This window comes from Alexandromys fortis, unplaced genomic scaffold (genome assembly GCF_014885135.2).
Source record: "Alexandromys fortis isolate MF-2015 unplaced genomic scaffold, M_Fortis_MF-2015_v1.1 scaffold_26, whole genome shotgun sequence".
NCBI lineage: Eukaryota > Metazoa > Chordata > Mammalia > Rodentia > Cricetidae > Alexandromys > Alexandromys fortis.
In genome coordinates this window covers 15,969,993-15,993,801 of record NW_026067894.1, presented here as the reverse complement: position 1 = coordinate 15,993,801, position 23,809 = coordinate 15,969,993, and the positions used below count along the sequence as shown (strand labels likewise).

Sequence of the window (23,809 nt, the reverse complement as noted above, 5' to 3'; positions counted from 1 at the left end):
CGTAGGTCAAACTCAGGTGTCTTTCCTCAGGTACCATCTACCTTGTCTTCTTTCTTTCTTTCTTTCTTTCTTTCTTTCTTTCTTTCTTTCTTTCTTTCTTTTCTTCTGCAATAGGGTCTCTCATTGACTGTGTAATCACCATTTTGGTTAGCAAGCCCTGAAGCCCTGGCTTTTCCACCTCCCTACCTCTGGGATTACAAACTCATGCTGTTGTGTCCATCTTGCCTTTTTTGGGGGAGAGGGGGGAGTTTCTGGGGATTGAACTCAGGTGGGGATTGAACTCAGGTCTTCTTGTTTGCCAGGCAGTCACTTAATCAAGCCGTTATCACTCCAGCCCCCAATGCCCTCTTCCCTCCCTCTCCTATCCTCTTATCCCCAGAATGCAGAGCATCTGATCATTGCTCAGAGCTGGGGCTGGAGTGAGAGAGTCAGAGATGCGTCTGAGCTTTCTGGCGTTGAAGCCTGAGGAGCCCAGGGTTCACCAAGCCTGCCCGGGCCACTGCCGCAATGCCTATTAATCGGTATTTAAGTGGGTTCATCAGCTTGGAGCGGCCTCCGCGCTGCTGAGCTCAGCCTGGGCCCAAGGAGCCGGGAGCTGGGTTAATAACACCTTATTTAGCAGAAAATTCCACTCCACTGGAGCATGTTTCAGAGAGAGTTTGATTTGAATGAGGATTGATGTCAATCCTGCGAGGCAGAGGCGCCTGAAGCCACTGCCACAGCCTTGGCTGTGAAAGGAGCCCTTTGTGGTGACGGCAATGGAAAGCCTGAGGAAGCTGCAGGGCCCCAGCCTTCCACTCCCGCGCAGCAGTGGGGGCACCTGGGGCATGGGCAGTTGCCGTAGCACCAGCTGTTACTGGGAATCCCACCTCTTCTGGAGAGTCCTGCCCAAATTTGGATCTTCCAGAGCTTTGCTGTGTGACCGCAGGCTACTGGGGTATCCTCTCGGTTTGGTTAACTTGTCCTTGCCTCAAAGACCACATGTTTTTCTAGGAGGTTGAAGGGAGCCATGTGCAGTGAGTTGGTTGCAGAGCCACAAGCTTTCCTGGCGTGAAGCTGGCTCTGAGTTCATCTGAAAGCAGCCCATATCACCCCTGTTTCAAGGCCAGATGAGGACCTGGGGTTGGGTGGGAAGAGTGGGCATCAGAGAGAAGCATGTCCCCAAGGCAGATGGGTTTGACTGTGATGTCTCTTTGCCTTTTCCCTAACTGGTGGCTCATGAGATTTCTTGGCCCTAGGGGAAACCCAAATGGTGTCTGTCCTCATTCCTGTCTGTCTTGTACCAAAGACATCACTGGCAGACTCTGGTGGCCTCAGGCTAAGAGGTGACCCCAGAAGTCCAAACTCATGACAGCGTGGACATGTCTCCACAGATCCTGGTAAGAGGAGCAGGAAATGAACTGGGCTCTCTTGGGTTTTCAGCCTCTGCCATGTGATGCTCAGCCTGCCCTTTACAGCGCTATACATGCGGGGTTGCAAGGCTACAGTCTCTACAATACCTAAATGGGAGAGGTCACGAGTTACTGTCCTCACAGTCCAGGAAGGGACACTGTTTCCCCCTCAAGGCAGCAGTCAAGAGCCAAGGGCACATGCCTCTCTAGCAGCAGAGGGCGGGGGCTGTGAGAGCTGGTGCGCTGGGTTCCATTGTGTCTCCGCTGAAGGGCTTTACAAGCTCCTCAGAACGGGTCCTCAGCGGCTTTCAGGTTTATTTTAAAAACCTCTGCATTTGCTGTTCTTGGTGGAGCTGGCTTAATTCTTCTCCGTCTCCGGCCTTTTCACACATGCGCTCTATGACAAACCCCAGGTACGATTGTGTTGGCCGGAGTGCAGATAGGATCAGTCGCAGCTGATCTGCCGAGCCCTGGCATCCCGAAGAGAAACAGGACATAATAAACAGGTACCGGAGGAGGGATAAATAGGAAGGATTAGACCTGAACAAAAGCGGGAACATCTGGGACTTACAAAAGCTTGTTCAGAGAATTGCTTAGGAGAGAAAGGAATGAAGAAGAAAGCAGCCTCTTCACCCCGGGCCTGGCTTCTCCACTGGGCTTGCCAGAAGCACAATGCAGCGGCAGCTGCCTCTTGAGAGGGTAGGAGAGGCTGGAGCCCAGCAGAACCCGTGCTTCAAGGCAAAGTTTTGATGGCCCCAGGTGTCTGTAGTCTAGGGCCAAGGTACCTCCTAGCCTCCCCAACATCACCTTTCTCCAAGCCCTATTTCCCCCTCCATCTGGATGCTGGGTCTTTTTTCTCAGTGATTTTTTTTGTTTTGTTTTGTTCTGTCCAGAGATTAGGAACAACCCCACTCTTCCTGCATCACCTGGGCCTCTTGCCTGTGGGCTGCTTGTCCCATAGAGCCAGGGCCCCATTCCAACCCCATGTGGCCGCTTAGAGCCAGGAAAAAATTTCAGACTTTTAAAAAAACTGCCAAGGCCCTGGGGAGACTCACTGGTCAAGCACTTGCAGAGCAAATGTGAGGAACCAAGTTCGAATCCCCAGAACCCTGGGCATGCTGGGTAGGCGGGGTGGTGGCCTGCCTGTAATTCCAGCCTCAGGAGGTGAAGATGAGATCTCCAAAGTGATGGCGAGCAAGAATCTCTGAGTTAGGAGTATGAATGAGAGAGCCTGCCTCACAGTATTAGATGGAAGAATGATGGGGGATGATTCTGGCATTATCCTGAGCCCTTAACATGCATGCACACCCGTGTGGCCCCCAATGCATGCATCCACATGTGCATACTACATAAACATATGTACACAACATACACAAAAATCAAAAATAAAAAAATTAGACATAACAACAACAACAACAACAATAAAAACCCACCCGGATGTGTCTTCCTCTGCAGATCACGTCACACTGACTACCCTAGCACTGGTGGCTTCCGTTTCCCCCAGCAAGCTTCCCTTAACTACCCTCTTACTACCTATCTCTCTGCACGGTGCTTGCAATGTTGTTGCAATGCTCACAACATAAAGACTGGACCATACCGGGTTCCAGTTAAACCCTGCGTGAAAGAGGCACTTCCAGTTGGATGGAGGGGAGCCTTGGAGTCAGCTGCTCCACAAACACCATGAGAGCCATGGGAAAATGGGAAAATGGTCAAGTACCCTGGCAATGAACCCGAGGCTCCCAACAACTGGGAGGATGTTTATTCAAGAGAAACGGCCGGGTCTCAGGAAGACCAGTGAACATGGGGGTATTGCAACTCACCCGCAAGCCCTCTCTTCCACCCTCAGCATGGTGGTAGCCTTGAATACCAACAGACTCCCAGGCACGGAGGCTGTGGGAACCAGCAGCTGAGCAGCCACTGGACAGGGAACTCTCCCAGAAGCTCTGCTCCCGGAGAGCTGTGGCTGTCACACCTGCCTGGAGGCTTTTAAGAAAAGTGGCATGCCCAGAGTTCCTCTTCATTTGACAGGCCTGCTCAGTGGGACATTATGTCTGCAGACTATTAGTCAAAAGCAACCACGGGCATGCCTGGGGAGCAGATCAGAAGCGAAGGCTGTGGTCTGCTTGTCTAGAGGACCAGAGTTTGGTTTTCAGCCTTCACACTGAGCAGCTTACATCCATCTTTACCTCCAGATCCAGGGTGTGTTACACTCCTTTCTGTTTTCCACAGGCACCTGTGCACACAAGGAATATACTCACACCTACACTTAAATAAAACAAAGAATGTGGTTTAAAAAAAAAACACAAGCAGTTTTGTTTTAATGTTACAGTTACTCAAGCTGCTGACATCTGTAGATCAGCAAGCTTCCTAGACAAAGATTTTAAATTTTGATATCATGTTTAAAAAAAAAAACCCCAGCAAACTGAACAAAAATATATCTAAAGAATTAAATGAGCCGGAGAGGTGGCTCAGGGGTTAAGGGAGTTTGTTGTGTACCCCCAAGAAACTGAATTTGGATCTCAGAATCCATGCCACAAGCCAGGCATTGTCTTGAATGTACCTGTGACTTCACTGTTCTTAGGAGCGGAGACAGGAGGTTAGTGTGGCTTTAAAAATGTAAGCTCCAGATACAGAAAGAGATCCCACTGTTGTATGATGTTTGTTTGTGTTCCCACAAAGCTTGCCTGGAGAGCAGAGGGTGGAGCTAGCCACTAGTTAACCATAGAGGCCAGGCAGCGGTGCACATACCTTTAATCCCAGGATTTGGGAGGCGGAAACAGGAAGATCAGGAGTTCAAGCCCACCCTGGGCTATTCAAGATTGAACCACTCTAAAAGAGAAAGAGAGCCAGGTGGTGGTGGTGCATACCTTTGATCCCAGCACTTGGGATCTCATGTCTTTGATTCCAGCACATGGGAGGCTCAAACCTTTACTCTCAGCACTCGGGAGGTGGAGACAGGAATATAAGGCAGGTGAACACAGGATCTCTCGGCCATTCAGTCAGAGGGTCCATAGAGACAGGATCTCCCAGTTGGTCTGAAGATTCGTAGAGGCAGGAGCCCCCTTTAGGTCTTGAGCACTGGTAGAGGTAAGACACCTCTCTAGTGGCCGGTTGCTCTGCTTCTCCAGTCTTTCAGCTTTCATCCTACTATCTGGCTCTGGGTTTTTATTGTTAAGACTAATTAGGATGGCACTTCACCCCACCTCAAAGGAATAACGCAGAGGGTGATAGAGGACACAGGACAGCTTCCTTTAGTCCCAAACACACACACAAACGGGTGTGCAAACTAGAGAAGCAGCGTCTAAAGAATAATTAAATGAAAGTATGAGAATAAAGTCTCACTAAATAGGTAATATCTAAAGAGAGATTATATACACAATATGTGTATTTGTGTGTATTTGTTATGAATTTGGGAACCAAAACGTACAATGGCTGAAAGGGAAGATTCAGTAGGCAGTCCGCACAGCAGATCTGAATGGACAGAACAAAAGAGCTATGAACTTAAGATAAATGGCCGGGAATTCTTCGTTCTGAGGAACAGAGAAAATCATAGGAAGAATGAGCAGAGCCTGAGACCCCCTGGGACACGAGCAGCTGTATCAGCATGTGCACCACAAGGACGCCAGGAGGGAAGTGAGGAAGAGGCAGGGAGCAGGCTTGGAGAAACAGTGTCCCCACACTTCCCAAGCTTGATGAGACGCATTAATGTACATATCCAAAAGCCCCCACAAATGTCCTGTATATACACATTTACATACTGTGGGGCCATAGGGTCAAAAGGAAGAAAATGAGAGAAGCAGAAAAGTCTCTTCTTCCACACAGGACTCCTCAACATGAGCTCATAGCTCACCAGAAGATATGGAGGCCGGGGGAGGACACATTCCTCATGCTGAAAATGGAGACAGGAAGGATAAATGTGACTATTTCAGCAAAGCCATGCTTCAGAAACGAAGGTGGTAAGAGCACATTCTCAGGCACAAAGCTAAGAATCTGTTGCTAACATACCCGTCCTCATAAGGATCACTACTGGGAGTCCTCCAAACGCAGATACAGGGCAGTCCCTAAATCTACACGAAGAAGTAAAGGGTAAAGCCAACAGAACCGTGCAGGTAAATAGAAAGACAGAACCAGCTCGTTTTGTTTCATTGCTTTGTGCTCCTCTGTGGCTTAAAACTCAGTGGGCCAAACAACTCCAAGGCTATGACATAGATAGACCTGTACAAATGACTGCACAGCAAACGGGAAGGGGCAGGGGAACCAGGGAATGGGTATGTGTGCCATCAAAATTAAGTTGTAATGAGTGTAAACCGATTTTTGAAAATGTTCCTCTATTGTTTTATTTTATGTGTATAAGTGTTTTGCCTGCATGTGCGTATGTACCATGTAATGCCTGGTGCCCACTGGAGGCCCAAAGGGGGCTCTGGGCTCTGTAGAATTGGAGTTAAGGACAGTTGTAAGTCACTATGTGGATGCTAGGAACGGAAACTAGGTCCGCTGTAAGAATAACAATTGCTCTTAATCACTGAGCCTTCTTTCCAGCCCCCAAAACAAAAAGTTTAAACTTAAGACACCAATTATAAACTCAAGGCGATTACTAAGAAAACTATTAGAAAGAAACAATAAATGGAGATAAAATGCTACAAAATATTCACCCAACACAGATGAGGACACTAAGGGAAAGCTGGGGATGAATAAGTAACTAAAACAAAATCAAAACCATGGCATCCAAAACAAGTGGAGAACTGCAGGTGACAAGTCCTGCCTCATCAGCAATTACATTAAACATGAATGGGACAAAATGCTGCAGTCAAAAGAGCAGGATTTCCAAGATGAATAAATAAAAAGCTTGATCCAACTGCATTCTGCGTTTAAGAGACACGCTTTAGACTCAAAGACCCAGATATTATAGATTGAAAGTAAAAAGATGAAAAATGATGCATCATGGGAAAGTAACAAAGAGACAGCTGCAGGGACTGCACTAACTCCGCACAAGTAGAACCCAGGCAAAAATTACAGCTACAGATGAAGGAAATTTTTATGATGATAAAGGGTCAGCTCATCAGAAGGGCACAGTAATTATCAGTAGGTATGTACTTAATGAAGTCTCCAAACACATGAGGCAAACCTGAGAGAACCAAAGAGAAGCAGATCACAGTACTTGAAGACTTCAAGAGCCTACTTTCAGGCTGGGGACATTGCTTAGTTGGTAGAGTGCTTGCTTAGCATGCAAAAGATCCTAGGTCTCATGTCCAGCATCCCATAGAACTAAACATGGTGTCTCACACCTGTAATCCCAGCACCCTGGAAGTGGAGGCAGGAGGATCAGATATTCAAGGTCATCCTTCAGACAAACAGAGTTCAAGGCCTTCTTAGGCCACAAAAGCCCAAGTCAAAAAAAATGAAGCTTGGAGGAAGAAGGGGAGGAGGAGAAGAAGAATTTGTCATCTACTTTAAATGTTGGGCAGAAATAACTAAGGAGAAGATCACAAGTAAAGACTAGACTGATACTTTAGCTTAGACATCCATAGAAAGCTCCACTGTCAATATTAAATATACATATTTTTATGTGTATATAGAACATTCCAGGATAAGCCCAATGTTAAGGGCACAAAACAAGCATCTGTGCTCTCAGAAGGACCCAAACCATGCAATGTATGCTTTTTGACCACAATGAAATTAAGTTAGAAACTGACAGAAGGTGCAAGAAAGTCACAGGCATCTTAAGTTACGTGAAGTCACGTTCCCAGACAGCCAATGGATGGAGGAAGAAACAGCACACAAGGCCAGCTAGAAAATACTCGACGGTGAATCAAGATGAAAACACAACAGACCAAACACAGGGTGCAGCCGACGCAATGTCTGAAGGGATTCATGGCGATAGACAGCTTTATTAACCAGGAAGAAATTAAAAAACAAACAAACAAGCAACCACCCAAACCAAAAAAACAAAAACAAAACCAAACAACAGTAAGCTTCCATTATGAAGAAAATAGCAAGAGGAGAAAAATAAATCCCAAACTCGCAGAACAATAAAGGTCAGAGGGTCCCTCAAGTTCTGCCAAACCAGCCCTTCCCCATCACCATCACCCCGTCCCTGGGGATTGTCACCACAGGCCTGCCAATCACCTGGCAGGAGGATCACAGGCTGGCTGTTGGCTGGACTGCCTGCTGTCTCTTTCTACACAGATGCTTCCGCCCTGATGCCCCTGCTCCAACCTGGTTTCTGCTTGCCTTTGCTTTGCAAACCTTTGCTAGAAAACTCTCGCTCTCAGATTCTGCCTCGACATCAGGGGAGACGACTAACCTGTGTTGAGAGCAACTGTGAATTTGGATTGTTCTAAGAAGTTTATATTTAGTTCATTCTATGACTGTCCCCAGGGGAGACTCATGGTTTCTTCATGCTATAATGAGAAATGGTAGATTTGAAGGTAAAGTAGAACTTTCGATTCTATCCCTAAGGCTGTACAATAAGTTTCCATTCAGACCCAAACCTGTTGGACTCTTGTTGGTTCACGTATACTGGACTGGGTCAGAATGCTCTCCTGTTCAGAAAGCTGCCATTTGCCTCTTCCCCAAAGATTAAATCCATGCCCTCTGTGGTGTTCACATCTTCCTTGAACTGGACCCTGCCTAGCTCGCCAGCTGAACTGGCCATACTCTTCCTTTCCTTGGCTTCTCTGGGCTCTCTTTGGTCCACTTGAGTAGAGGGGTTCTTTGCCCTTGGTGGGTGTGTTTTCCAGTGTAGCATCTGCTGCTAGGCGTCTTAGAGCAGAGACTCTGCAGCTGGAGGAGGAGGGCTTTGGAAACCCTGGGATATGCTTCCTGGGTGGGAGGGGCAGAAGCCAGAGAAAGAAGAGCAGTCTGGGCATTCCTGGTGATTCACCCCAAGGAATATTATTGGGAGTATGGACCTGTCTGTATAATTGAGGTCCTTAAAGCACTTTTTGAGAGTGAAAAGGTTTATTAATCAGTATGTTGCATATATACACACACACACGTAATCACACATATGATTATATGTGCAACAGACACAAGCTGAGACTCTCCTAAGACAATGGAATACACAACTCCTGTTGTGAGTTCCACGTTCCAAGACTGTTTTCCCAGCCTCTCTTGCAGCTAGCTACTGATAGCAATGTGGTCTGGGCTCCTCTAATCAGCTGCATTTGTCAGAGGTTTCAGGTCAGAAGAGAACAGGCTGAGGAAGTAGATGCCAGGTGGAGACAAAGCTGGAGGCTGGAGAAAGGCCATAGGGTTCAAAGGCAGCAGCGACAAGAGACCTAAAGGGTGGTAGGATATGCTCCAGGTCTGTGTGCCCACGCCTGGGATAGTAGGATCATTTCTACACATGGGTGAGATCACTGACTTGGGTGTTGCTCCTGACAGTGTAGACAACCAGCTCCTTGCCTCCCCTGGAATATGTTCTCCTTAGACGTAATTAGGGCTGGGAATCCTGATTTGTGTAGTAGGGAGATGCGTATGGTGTGCGTGCAGGCGGTGGAAGGTGGTGCCTTTGAAGGTGATGGAACTGAAAGTGCTGTGTTTAGCATCCCTCCGAGGCCCGCACAGGTGTTTGTGCAGCTTCCCAGAGACTCTCAGGCTGCTGCTATGGGCAGTGGGCGTGGCTTCTGTGGAGCTTAAGGACCCGTAGGACTCACCTTCCATTTGTTTTTGCTGTTTGCACCTTCTTCCCATCTTCTTTCTGGGCTTGCTCTTTTGGGAGCTCTCCCACGACAGGCTCTGCTGCAGGGTGCCTGCCCAGGTGTGTGTATATTCACTTTGTCCAGTGACCTCAAGTCTGGAGAGGAGCTGGAAGAACCTTCCTGGCTCAGTGTTCCAGACTCAACTTGGTTTGGCCCTTGCCACTGCCTTCAAAACCCAGCTCAATGCCCTCATGCTGCTATAGTCTTCCTAGGCAGCTACCTCAGTGATGTGAGAGTCCCCTCTGTGTGCTATGAATATGTTTTATTACTATTGGTTAGTAAAGAAGCTGTTTCAGACAATGGCTTCAGCCAATGGCTTAGCAGAGTAAAGCCAAACGGGAAATCCGAATAGAGATATAGAGAGTGAATAGGCAGAGTCAAAGAGACACCATGTAGCTGCCAAGGGAGAAGGACGCTGGACCCTTGCCTGTAGACCACAGCCTCATGGCAATACACAGATTAAAAGAAATGGGTTGATTTAAGATGTAAGAGCTAGCTAGAAATACACCTGAGTCATTGGCCAAACCGTGTTATAGTTACTATAATTTCTGTGTGATTATTCAGATCTGGGCGGCTGGGAGTTTTCAGTTACTCCTCAGCACACCCCTGCCTGCTTCTGCTCCATCCTGGCCTTGCAGGTCTCACCTAGCAAGTACCGCCATGTTTCCCTTCAAATGTGCACACTTGTGGGCTGCTTTACTGGCTGGCTGATCAGTTCTTTGCAGAAGAGAGCCGGCCCCACTCTCTGGTTTCTTTCTTTGAGCCTTAGCTGAGTGGCATCTATGTAGATGTTTACATATACTTGTTGCAGTAAAAATCCAAACCGATGAAAAGTAGAGGGGGCAGGGACAGAGAGAGCCAAGAACTCCCAGACTGAGTTCATTCTGTAAGCTTAGGTCAGCCTTGACTGCTCAGGCACTCACAGCCGTGCCGGGCTGGCCAGGTTCTGCTTGTGGTCCTGCAGGGAAGGCTATTCTTCCTGTGATGTTGCAGACGGTGGCCTTGGAGAAATTCTCTCTCTCGCTTTCCATTCCTCCTGGGCATGGATCCTCCTGGGCATGACTGCAGGTATAGCTCTTGACCTAACCTTGCGGATACACTCTCGATCCAAGGCAGCGTGACCCCGAGTTGCACGGCTTCTGAGCCAGGCTGTGAAGTTCAAATCCTTGATCTTTCATTTTTAGCTGTTATACTTTAGGTGAGTTGGCGTCCCCATGCCTCAGTTTCCCCTTGTGTAAAATTGTGACACTAACATCTACATGGCGGGGAGTGGGGTACTATGGTGAGGAATAGATTAGCCATGACATATGAAATCATAGGAAGTGCTTACAGAGCTGTGAGGATGTGTGTGGAGGCAGAGTTTATCAGCAATTATTCAAAGTGGTATATTAGAGAAAACAAAATCACATATATATGGGAAACGTCCACTAGAAAGATCTCATTGTAATGCAAAGAGCTTGCTTAAGTGTCTGGGGCAAGTGTGGACCTGCAATAGACCTCTGGAAGGGGCAGGGCACTGCCTTGCAGAAAGGAAGAGGCTCCAGGTCCACCCAACTTCCTAACATTAGGAGACCAGAATCTGAGGGGCTTTTGCCACTGGGTGTCCAGCCCCTCTCAGTGTGACCCAGTCAACACCAGTCATCCCAAATGAAGTGTTGTTTGCCCCTTATTGTATCAACTGTCCGAGGCAGGTGTGTGGGAGGTTGAGGTTCGCCCAGAAAGGTCGCTGTTTGTTTTCTGGCCATTCTATCAACTCACAGCAGACACGGCTAGAGCTTGATGTATTCCACCCTTTCCTTCTGACCCCAGGGAAGGCCGTCCGTCCTAACTTCTCTGCTGCTAGAGAGAGACGTGTGGCCACTGAGGGGGACAGAAGGCATGATGGAATTCAGAGAAGAAGGTGTGAGCTGCCAGCGCCTGCTCCCCTCAGTGACTGAAGAGGAGCGTCCGTCCAGGTGGGCCTCTATTAGCATGTGTCCCTGAGTGTCTGGGGGAACGGAGACCCTAACTAAACCAGCCTACCGTGAACATGCATGTGGGCGAGAAGTACCACTGTTTATGAAGCCACACAGCACGGAGTGTGGTTTGGTTTGTTCTGGGGTGCAGCCTGCCCTGTGACTTCTGAAAGAGTCGGAAGGACTCTTCCTGGAATTCCTAGACAAGACACGCACTGGGCACTCGCCATGGTTCCAGCAAGATCTGTCATCCACACCAGTGGCTAATGTCACCATTTCTGACTGAACCAGGACTCACCTTCGCTCTGTTATCCCCTTACTCTCCCTGATAATCCCAGAATCTCCCATCCTGGCAATGCCATCTCCTAAAGACAGCCCAAATCAAACCAGATCACACCACTCTCTGGCTTAAGCCACAACCACCTTCCTCCAGGCCCCCAAGCACAGTCAAAGGCAGGCTCCCTATTGTGTCTTAACAATCTCTTCTCTGGCCCATCTCCTACGGGATTACAGCTCTGTGGGTGCCCTCCATCCCTGCGCCAGTCTCCCTCTGCCTGGTCCCTCTGCCCTCTCCCATTACCCAGGTTTCCACTGAAATGCCATCTCTGAGGGGTCTTGCCTACCTGTCGCTCTATTTCTCCATTGTGTCTCCTTATTAATGTCTTTATACCCTGATCATCTTCTGGAAACATCTTTTTCAATCTATTTACCCATTTCCTAGGTTTCCCCCACTAGCATGTAAGAGTAAATAAGGCATGGGGCCTTTCTGTTTTGTTTATGGCCGTAGCTCTAGGGTCTAGCATGATGTCTGATCCCTGGCAGTTGTTTAAACAGATTCTTGGGCGAATGGATAAATTAGAGAAGAACTCATCAGTATCACAGCTGGTGAGCCCTTCCCTTAAAGCAGGCTGCCTTTGGATTTACTAATGTCTTCTTCAGCCATTTTTTTTTGACCCCTTGTCCCTTCAACAGAGTTCAAGGCTCCCCTTGAGACAAAAGAAAGTGGCCAGAGCAGTGGTAGTAAAGACCCTCTGACGGTAGCTCTTGTCTCTGGAATGAGACATCTCTGAGATCTGGGAGGTAGCTTGTCTTTGCAATGTCACCGGGGCTGTCCTTTCTAGTACAGAGACTTCTGGAAGATTCCTCTCTCTGCAGATCAGCCAGAGAATGTTGGTGCCAGAGAGAAGTTTGGGGACCAGCATGGCTGTGACTTCTTGCTGCAGGTGGAAACTGAATCAGGGCAGTGAGGGACAGTGCCTAAGGTCGTGGCTCATTGGTTCTCTTGGACGATCCCTGCCAGAGACTTCCCCATTCTTTTAAATTCCTTAATTCCTGGGACTCTGTACCCTAGGACCACCAACGGGAGAGAGAGTCCTTCCCATTCAAGAAAGCAAAAGTGCCAAGCCCTCCCTTTCTAGACTCCTTTGCAGCTAGAGCATAGGCATGCTCCAGCTTTTGAACAATGGTTGGAAACCCAAGAGTTGGCCCTCAGGGTTGAGTTCCCAGGAGAGCACAGCAGCGCTGCCTCTGAAGGAGGCAAGGGCTTGCAATCTGAGATGCTAAGGACCAAGTAGAGTGGCTTGCTCTAATGGGAGGTGGCAGTGGTCCACACCATAAACAAGTCAGCACGTGGCCTTCCTGGGTAGCCCAGCCAGGCTTCAGACAGCCCTGCAATTCCAGAAGGTTCCCGAGAGCCCTCCAGGAGGTGGAGGGACTCTTTTCTGTGAATCAGGCATATGGTCATACCAGCTTGGAACTAAGCCTCCTCTGGGTGCTGTGCTGCTTTATTCCCTTGTGCAGCAGGAAAAGGCAGAGTGTTGGAGGAACGAGCAGTGTGCATGCGATGCAGTGGGTCTCAGGGCAAGGGCTGTGATTGGGTGAGGTGAGAGCACTCGTGACACAGTGGTCTCAGGACAAGGGCTGTGATTGGGCGAGGTGCAGAGCACACGTGACACAGTGGTCTCAGGGCAAGGCCTGTGACTGGGTGAGGAGAATGTCCCTCCTGACGTAGGTCTTGGTTTCCATCCCTAGGACTTTGGAAATTTTGTTTAAGGATCCAGGGAAAATGAGCCGCTGAAAGAGTGTAAACTTGGCCGGGGATCACACTGGTCTGCATTTCCTCTTCTGCTGAGTGCTTCCCCCGTGCTGAGCCGGCCCTTTGGGACCCAGCAGGAACAAGTAACAGAGCACGCTGGCTGGCACCAGTGTCCTCCTGATGTCTCAGGAGGTGCCAACTTCATTTCCTCTGTGCCTCTGGGACTGTCTGTACCTCCAGAGTCCTGGGGGACACTGCCAGTATTCAGTGTAAGGGGACTGAGAGGCAGAGCTCAGAGGACCTTAGAGGGACACTGGAACTGCCCAGGGGAGAGCTATCTTAGCCGTGTATACCAGTTCACCAAGGGGCCTGGAGAAAAGTCCCCAGCCTCTAGTCATCAACTTGTCAGGGCCATTTCCATAGGAACAGGGACCCTGAGAGATGAGGGCCTGAGAAGATGGGCTTTAAGGGAGCAGTCCCACCATCTTGGCCCTGAGCGCCAACATCAGGTAACACATTTAGTTTAGGATTACCAGTATAAAGAAAAGCTTTAGAGTCAGCAGACTGCGGGCCAAGTTCAACACAGCCACTACCTGCCACGTGACCCCAGCATGCTCTTGAGCTTCTGTTTCTCATTTTCCCCTCCTGGGAGAAGAATGGCAGGATGGCCCACTTCGAAGTGCTTACCTTACACCAATATTCTTGGACTGGGCTCAGGTGTGCTACCTGACACATGGGTAAAACTCCAGTGTCCCTCTGAGGTCTTCTGAGCTCTGCCACTTTCCCCTCAGTTCCCACACAGAGCGCTGGCAGGTCCCCAGGACTGTGGAGGTACAGACGGCCCTGGAGACACAGGAAAGGCAGAGACAGGCAGATTCCCAAACCCAAGATTGTCCTCTAGTTTCCGTCTCCCCTCACATGTAAAAATGTGCACACGCATCTTTCTCTTTGAGGCAGTCACTATTGGGCAGAGGTTGGGAAGAGGTACCGTGTTACCTGAGAGGCAGGAGGAGGGGACAGCAGTGGGAATTGGGCCTGGCCAGTAGGCGTACCTATGACACTGGAAGTGAATGGCTTGAGGGATCAAGGTATTTCTCAGTTTGAAACCCACTTAAAAAAAAATCGATGGTTTGTATTCAGCAGTGTTTGGTTAAAAAAAGAAAAATAGCTGCAGCCCACACCCTCACGGCAGAGAAGAGTGAGCCCCATCAATTACAGCGGGCGAAACAACAGTGGCTTGCGGCGGTTTTGTTCCTTCCGCTCCAAAAATATTAAGTCATTTAGCCTTACAAACCGAGCACTTGGTGAGTGGCGATGTCTTCATTTCCAAAGCTCCTGCCCAGCATCCTCGGGACAGTGATTTTCTCCCAGCCTGGGAGGGTCAGAAGCTGGGCCCTTGTTGCCAGGGACCGGCCATCGACTTGCCTGGTGAGCTCTCTGAGCCGCCCCAACAGCCCGACTTCCATGCGGCTTTCCCACCGGGAGGGCTTCCAGGATATAAGAGTCTGGGAGACACCCACAGCAGTCAGCAAGCATTCTAAGCGACAAGATCTGGGCATCGTCACTCTTGTTGCACCAGCAGGGACACTGAGGACACCAGCCCCACTGCTCTTTAGAGCCACTTGGGTCTCAGAGTCTCCAGCTCTCAGATCTCATGCCAGATCAGATCAGTCGGAAATGTCTGAAGTGGGACCCATGTCGGTGTGTCGTCAGAGCCTTGCAGGCGGGTCCTCCTATATCAAGGGACAATGTAGAGCCCTGCTGAGGATGGCTGTGTGAGATAGGAGTGCCCCAGAGCCAGCACAGGTGCCCTCTCTGAGTGGATTCCACCAGGAACAAAACTTCCACAGAGGTGGCAGGGTTTTTAGGGCTCGGCCCTACAGGTTCCGCTACTGGACATGTCTGCAGAGAATTAACTCCCCCTGAAGAGACTCCCAGAAGCCTGGTGCACTGCCTGGCCACTACTTCACTTCAAGTTCATTTCTGACCACAACTTAAGAGCCAGAAACTCAGGGAAACTCTCTTGTATCACACACCCTGTCCCCCTAGAAAACAATGGAACTGCTCTGTGTCTCCTTCCCATCTTTATTTCTCCCCTAAGTACTATTAGTACGGACATATACACATGTATGTATGTATGTATGTATGTATGTATGGATGGATGGATCGATTTTTGTTGAACTATATAATGAACCCAGGATCTTGCCTCTACAACTGAGCTACATCCCAAGTCCTTCTCTAATTTACATTTTTACTTTGAGACAAGGTCTCACTAAATTGAACTTCTATGTAGCCCGGGCTGGCCTCAGACTTGTGCATGTGCGTGTGCATGCATGTGTGAGTGAGTGTATGAGCCTCACACTCACAGTTTTTATTTCTATGCACCATACACATGCAGGAGCCTGCAGAGACCAGAAGAAGACAGCATCAAATCTCCTGGAATTGAAATTACAGGTGGTTGTGAGCTGCCTTATGGATGCTGGAAACTAAACCTGGGCCTTGTGAACCAGCTGCTCTTCACTGATGAGCCATCTCTCCATCCCACGGCCTCTCTATCCTTCTGCCTCTGTCTCCTGGGTGGCTGGGACACAGGCTGGTGTCACCACATCTGGCCCATACGTGTGTTTTACAAAGCAATGATGAAATAGCTTTAATGGTGTATCGGAACTGGGGGAGGGGAGTATGGACTGTAACCACGTGACAGTTCTGACATTTCTCCAACTACCGCTGAACCCACCAGTGTCCAGCCTTTCCGACCCTGAGATGTTGGGGCTGACAGTTCCCACGTCTTGAAGGTACATGATGTGATCATGTACACAACTATGTCTGGGTTAAGCACTCGCTGCTCAGCCTTCACCCTGAGCAGGGACTCCTACAAGGCCATAGTTGACAGTCTCTGCTCTCTTGATCTTGCCTCTAAGTAGTGGTCCACTCTGCATGAGATGGACAAAAAAAAAAAAAGTGCTAGAAGGAAGAGAGGCTCCAAGGTGAAAGTTCAATGACAAAGTTGGACCAAATTAAGTTCAAACAAGTGTCTTGCCCTGTGTAGTGGCGCTGCCCAGTGTAGCGATACATGCTCACAATTCTAGCCTTTGAAGGCTGAACCAGGAGGATTTTGAGTTTGAGGACAGTTTGAGTTCCATAGTAAAATCTGGCTTCAAATAGAAATTCGCTTACAGCAGGACCTGTGTGATATAAACTTAAGACAGACCACGTGAAGACGCAGGACCTCTGTGATGCTCGGCCATGCTACTTAGCGTGTGAAATCTCTGGATGGCTCCATGTCGCAGCATCTATATGTGGCCTTGATCTGGGGTGCCTTTCCTTTAGATAAGGTGTCTTCACTAGGGTTTTCTAGAGAAGGAGTCTTGGGACAACAACCAGCTTGTATTGGTTCCTGTAGCTCTGAGGCCCTGAGGTTTTAGGTCCAGATTTTGCTGTTGGAACTCCAGGCTCGCTCCTCCAGCCCCCTGCCTGCATGCTACTCCTTGGAGGCGTTGTCTCTTCTCACTCCAGTGGCCTTGAAGGCCTTGTTGTCTCTCACTCTCCTGGTTCTGGGAGCCTCTGCTCGGTCTCCCACCCGCAGTCTCTGCCCCTGCTCAGCCCTCCACAGCAGTAGCTGGTCACCTACCGGGCCAACTCTCAACTCATTTGCTGGTTCCCACCCTCCCCACCTTTCCCTGACTGCCGCTCTGACAGAGATACCCAGGCCCTTTACATGCTCTGCCCACTGGAGATCTGACCCCTGGCTGCCTGGGGAAACCCTGGGGTGAGCAGAGGCAGAGGAATGGTGGCTGGAGAGAAAACAAGGAGAGAGCAGAGGTGCCCACCTCCACACCTTCAGTGTAAGTAATCAACAAGAGCTGGTGCTGCCTCTGGGGGAGGGACCAGTGCCCTGGGCCCACACAATCTATCTCCATGGTAACCAGACTGGGAAACCTGCACAGAGCTGGCTGACTGCTAGGCTGGGGTCTATGCCTCTTTCTCCTGGTAGCTGAGTATCTGAGGGTTCTAGCCCCTCCCTACCACTCCTCCCTCTCTCTGATTTCTTTCTAGGTTGAGTAATTACTGAGCGATTCTGCTGAAATTCCTCAACTTGAGGGTCAGATGATCAGGCCTTGCTGGGTGTGGTAGCATACTTCCCAGCACTCAGGAGGCTGAGGCAAGAGGATTGCTGTAATTTCTAGGCCAATCTGGGTTACAAGAAAAGGGGGTGGGGAGAGGAGAGAGATAGGGGAGAGAAAGGGAGGGATGAAGGAAGGAGAGAAAAAAAGGAAGAAGAGGAAGGAGGAGAAGAACAGGCATCTAACTATTACCCCTGCAGTGGGAGGCAGAAAGTTCAAGGTCTTCCATGGTTACAGAGGAAGCTTGAGGTCAGCTTGGGATAGATATATGAGACCTTGTTGTTGTTGTTGTGTTGTTTTGAGATGGGGAGAGAGAAGAGGAGGAGGAAGAAGGCTCTTATGTCCTGGTTTCTGAGCACTTCCCCAGCCCTCTCAGAAGAGATAACGGGATGATTTGCTGGGCATCCACCATGCTCTGAGCCCCCTTTCCCTTTTCATATACAGTATTTTATCCCTACATCAATCACAGGTAGGGATCATTGCTGTAGTGATCCCCAAACTCTCTTCTCTAAGGGGCATTTGCTGTAGAGGGTCTATGTACAAAGCAGATAGAGTTGGCACTACTCTGGTTAACACCCCTGTCTCTGCCTTCCGGTTGGTTTTAGGGGGCATTTGTTCCCATAAGAAACCATCTGAAAGTAACAGGCTTAGCCATACTCCTTTTAAAAGTTGATTAATTATTATACTCCTTTATTTGTGTGTCTGTGTGTGTACATGTAGAGGTCAGAGGAGAACTTGTAGGAATCGGTTCCTTCCTCTACCATGTGGATGGATCTCTGGGTTGTCAGGTTTGGCAAATGCCTTTACCCAGTGAGTCATCTCTCCAACCCTGCATCATATTTTACAAGGAGGAGAAATGAAACTGAGAAAACTGAGGTCTTTTCTGAGGTCCTATAGTAAACCCAGACTTCCTGGCCCCAGATCCCAGCCCACAGTACTCTGTGCTTCATGCTTCTCCACTCTGCCTGGGGATATGTGCCTATGTGGATGGAACTCTGGCAACCTCTGTCACCTACAGAGGCAGAAGCCAGGCCTTCTGCTTATGCTGTGGTCCAGCCATGTGGCAGATGAAGAGATGTGGACTGAGCTGTTGGGCAGGTGGAGGGGGAAACCATGGAAGACGCCACTGGTGTGACTGGGTGTGTGGTCGTTAGATTCCCTTATGGAGCGATGGGTAGGCTCTCTTCTCATGCTATCAAGTTCCATTCAATTCCCTGTAATTCCAGCACTGAGGAGGCAAAGGCTGGAAGGACATGAGCTTAAGGACAGCCTGGGCTATGAAGCAAGACCCTGATTAAAAACAGATATTGTTTCCTAGTTGTGATGACCATTCTCGGTGGTCAACTTGACTCTGTCTGGAATGAACTACAATCTAGAAATGGAGGACACACTTGTGATCTGCATCTTGAGGCAGGCAGGCACACCTTTAATCTGGGCCACACTTTCTGCTGGAAGTCTATATAAGGGAATAGAAAAAGGATGGTTTCCTTCTTCTTTGATTTCTTGCCCTCACCGTGCCAACACATTCATTCCTTTACTGGCATTGGAGCCTACTTCTTCAAGATTCCAGATATACAGGAGACCAGCTGGGACACCCAGCCTCATGGGACTGAGCAATGAATGACTAGGTTCTTTGACTTTCCTAGCCATTTTGTGTGTGTGTGTGTGTGTGTATGTATGTATGATAGATAAATAGATAGATAGATATTCATTCCATAAGTTCTGTGACTCTAGAGAAGCCCGGCTAATACACTAATGCAGCAGGTTTTCTGTGTGTAAGGATGGTGGTAGCTGATCAGTTCCCTAGAAGAAGGGTCTCGGGGGAACCATTGACTGATGGGAAGTCTAGGTTGACCAGAACCCAGATCCCTCTACAGCAGGAATATGTCACCTCTTGTGGTTCGAATGAAAATATCTTAGCTTTTATAGACTCATATATTTGCTGCTTGGTCCCTAGTGGAACTGTTTGGGAAGGGTTAGGAGGTGTGGCTTTATTGGAGGAAGGGTGTTACTGGGGGCAGGCTCTGTGATTTTAAAAGCCCACACCCTTCTCAGTTCTCTCTCTCTCTCTCTCTCTCTCTCTCTCTCTCTCTCTCTCTCTCCTCTTTTTCCCTCTCTAACTTCCTCTCCCTCTCTCCTCTCTCCCTCTTCCTCTCCCTCTTTGAACTTCTGATCCTGCCTTCTCCATCTCCCCAGTGCTGGGGTGAACAGGCATATGCCTTTATGCACTCTGTGCTGGGAACTGAACCCAGGCAAACACTCTACCGTCTCAACCACATTCCTAGCCCGCCTGTGTGAAGAAATTGTTTGTTTGTTTTGGGTTTTCTACACCAGTTTTCTCTGTGTGTCCCTTACTGTCCTGGAACTTGCTTTGTAGACCAGGCTGGCCTCAAACTTAGAGATCTACCTGCCTTTGCCTCTTGAGTGCTGGAATCAAAGGCATGCATCTCTGCCACCCAGCTTGTGAAGCAATTTTTGGATTAAAGTATAGAAAGTGCTTGAGTGCTGGAGGAGGGCAGGATGGTACCCTTGGTAGAGCTATGGGGGAGGGGTAACTGGGGATGAGATGGTTCAAGTTTCATTCTAATGGAATCCCCGGGTTTTTCATCCCCCATTAGGTTTCCAGGGAGAGAAATTCTGGGGTGGAAATAGGAGCTGCCCGTGCTGGGAAAACAGGGAAGACATGGTGACCTATTCTGCTTTCTCAAGTACCCTGGACCCAAAACCAGAGGGAACTGGAGAGACTTGTAGTTCATGCCCAGTATCCCCAGAGTCTTGTGGATAGCTGTGTATAAAATCAACACCACAGCCAACTGTAAGCACGTGGCCACCATAGCCAGAGTGAGACATCTCTCTGGTCGAGAGAGAGAGAGAGAGAGAGAGAGAGAGAGAGAGAGAGAGGGAGGGAGGGAGGGGGGGAGGGAGGGAGGGAGAGAGAGAGAGAGAGAGAGAGAGAGAGAGAGAGAGGAGGCAGAGTCCACCATTGTGTCCAGCTTCAGAATCTTCTTCCCTGCATGGCTTTTTGGACTGAAGAGTCTCTCATCTGGAGTCTGCAGAAGAGCTGCTGTGGGGATGAGGGCTGGAGTGGGGGAAGAGAAGTCCTCCGGGGGTGGCTTTGGGCAGTGACATCCTAACCTCGGCAGTTCGGGGAAGCAGCGAGACAGACACTTTGAGAGAAAGCCTGGCACCTGGATATTGCACAGCGTAATGGAACCAGCCAAGTGGTAAATGTAGCTTTTAAATAGGTTTTGTGTTCCCCATTAACTGCCCTGATGTTGATTAGCCCTGACAGCTAAGAAGGGGCAGTCAGCAGCTTCCCCCAGGTGGTGGGGGCTCAGCTGGCCCATTCTTCCACTGGTCAACATTGGGAGATCCCTAGGAGGTAGGGCGGGATGGATTGCCTCTAGGGGTAAATGGGGCCATGGCAGGTCTCTGGTGGGCTGTCCCAAGCTCCTGCCCTCTTCCTGTCCCTTACCTTGGGGCTTCCCTCAGATGGAATTGAGTGTGGACATCTCCAGGGAGCTGTTAAGGGCATGGTGTCCTTTTGCTGTCTTGGTGTGGAAATGGGCCCCATTTGCAAAGGAGATGCTTGGTCTCGTGACTTCCTAAGACTAGAGTCACCCACTGAAGCTTGGAAGCCGTGAAGGGGTTTGTAGGGATTTTCTAGATACTTCTTTGAGCACAGGCAGCGTGGTCCTTAAGAGACAAGAACAGGTGGAGTCCAACAGGCTCTCCAGTCACCTCAAAGGGTTTTCCAAACCAAGAATCATGACAAGCCTTGGAGACTGCAGAAAATTGATAACTCATGCTTATTGATGGGGCAGCAGAAAAGACTAAAGGGGAGGCTGGGACGCAGCTCAGTTGGTAGAGTCTTATCTAGGATACTCAAAACCCTGGGTTTGATCCCAATACTGTGTAGACAGCATAGAGGCACATGCCTGACATCCCAGAACTCAGAGGGAGGACCAGAGGTTCAAGGTCAGTCAAGGATATGAAATGTTGATTTGTGAAGGGAGAGGAAGCAGAATATACCTTCTGGCTCACAGGAGAGGGAGGAAGCTCAGAGAAAGCTCTCTGGGGCAAAAGAGTGGCTCGCGACTCAAAGCCTCAAGCTGTAGACCACAGAGGAAGCCAATGGGGGTTTCCCTGCCTCCCATTCTCATCAAACATCGTCTAGGACTCCATCTCCTAACCGTATATTAACCAACGCAGGTCTTGGGTCCAGAGCGTTTGAGAAAGGAGCTGCGGTCTTCCCCAAAACTTCCTTTTGCTGACCTGCCCTTTCTTAACCAGGGCCTGGAGAAGGCCGTAAAGACCACAGTAGCTGCTACTGACCTGCATCTTTCCCTCAGCTCCCAGCCACCACCTCCTTCAGCCTCAAGCCCCCATCCACCCTGGCAGCACCTGCCTTAGCTTCCCCTACTGGAAGCCCCTAAGTCAACACAGCTGAGGAAGTTGCAGGGCGGGTTTTAAACTCCCTTCAGTTTGACAGAAAAGCTCACTCTTTCCATCACCCCATGCGGCTTTTGCATTGAAATGCTCATCATGACAGGAATCTATGAAATAAAAAAAAAAAAAGTGGAAATAATACATCCATTTGTTAGAACATTACACAGACATTAAAAATGATCATTATGGAGACTGTATAGCGACTGGGGAAAGGTTTATGGGAAGACACTAAGTGGAACCACAATGCAAATGATACAATTGCTTTGATTGCGACTGGGGAAAATATGTCAGTGTGTCAACAAGGGCTGCGAGATAACGCACAGGAGTGAAAGATGGCTTGGCGGGCATGGCAGCTCTGTGGGTTTTACATTTTTCCCCCTCTTAAAATGGTTTGCTTCTCTGTTAATTTTTTTTTTAACTTAGTCCTCTCACTCTCCCTCTTTCTCCCCCTTCCCCCTCTCCTGTAGAACACACAGAATATAAGACCAGACAAGGTCAGGAGCTGAGAAGTGTCTGTAGAACTAGTAAGATAACCCAACAGGCATGATGACTAGGTTTTTTGTTTGTTTGTTTGTTTGTTTCTGTTTTTGTTTTTCAACTTGACATGAGCTAAGAATCATTTGAGAGGAGAGAACTTCAGTTGAGAAAAGGCCTCCATAAGCTGGGGCTGTAGGTAAGCCTGCGGGCATTTTCTTAATTAGTGATTGATGGAGGAGGGCCCAGCTCATTGTGGGTGGTTTCACCCCTGGGCTGGTGGTCCTGGGCTCTATAAGAAAGCAGGCTGAGCAAGACTTGGGGAGCAAGCCAGTAAGCAGCACCCTCCATGGCCTTTGCATCAGCTTCTGCCTCCAGGTTCCTACCATGCTTGAGTTCCTCTCCCGACTTCCTCGGATAGTGAATCATGAGGCAAGCCAAATAAACCTTTTCCTTCCTCAGCTGCCTTGGTCATGATGCTTCACCACAGCAATTGAAATCCTAAGTAGACAGCAGGGGAAGGGGCACCCCAGCTGGTCCTCTGATCACTACATGTACATCATGGAACACAAATACCTCCAATTTAAAAAAAGGTAAAGAAGTAATATAGTCATATATTGAAGATAAACTCAGTACAGTATATGCATGTGTGTGTGCGCGCGTGCGTGCGTGCGTATGAGAGAGAGAGAGACCAATGCCATTGATGTTGGGTATCTTCCTCAATCACCTTATTTTTTTTTTATATGTGGTACTTAAAAAAAAAATCACTTTCAGGTGTGTAGTTAAGAACACTGACTGCTATTTCAAAGGATCTGGGTTCATTTTTCAGCACCCACATGACTGCTTACATATGTCTGTAATTCTAATCTCAGGGGATTTGATGCTCTCTTCTGGCCACCAAAGGAACCAGGCACACATGTGGAAAACAGGCAAAACTGAAGCACTTTCAATAAAAACTCAGAGACAGATATTGGGGTTCAACCTAAAGACTAGAAAAGCAAAGCAGCCAGCCACTGGCTTTTACCTCTACCTCAATCCAAAATGGCGATCCTTCTGCCAGGAATCTTAGAATGAAAGTGTAACTGAGAGCTGTTTCCTCCCATTTTATAATCCTCTCTAAGGCTAGGATTAAAGACATGCATCACCTGGTTTCTATGGCAACTAGTGTGGCTACTGGGATTAAAGGCATGTGTCATTGCTGCCTGGTCTGTAAGGCTGGCCAGTGTGGCTGTTTTACTTTTCTGATCCTTAGCAAGCTTTATTTATTAAAAAAAACAAATGAGATGCCATTACATTTCCCCTTTTTGTCTAAAATAAAAAGGCTATAACTAATATAAGAAAAACTATATGCAATAAATATAATAACTATATGTAATATATAAGGCAATAAATACATCAACAATGTCTAGCCCATTTGCATTTGACAAATTCAGAGAAAATATTCCATATCTATCCTATCTTGGTGAGCCCAAAGTCTTGTACCTAATTTACTATCATAACTTGCTTTATGCATCAGGTTACAAGGAAAAATATAGCTGTCTAGCCTTCAACTACCTCAGAGATCCAAGAAGAAAATAATATTAACTGAGTAAACAGGAAGTGCAAGCAAGTGACTTCCAAAAAATTTGAGTAATGACAGAAAGAGCTGGCTGCCTGGACAGTCACCCAAAGTTCCTCT

General features: G+C 48.6%; 1 long non-coding RNA gene across 1 annotated transcript in view; it reads left to right on the top strand.

The window, feature by feature from the left end:
• Positions 1 to 15,507, top strand: part of LOC126507350 (uncharacterized) — a 47,730-nt gene extending 32,223 nt beyond the window's left edge. Inside the window, exons 2-3 of the long non-coding RNA XR_007593498.1 lie at positions 10,904 to 11,049; positions 15,483 to 15,507. This is a non-coding gene — a long non-coding RNA (uncharacterized lncRNA). The remainder of the gene's footprint in view (positions 1 to 10,903; positions 11,050 to 15,482) is intronic.
• The last annotated feature ends 8,302 nt before the right edge of the window (positions 15,508 to 23,809 follow it).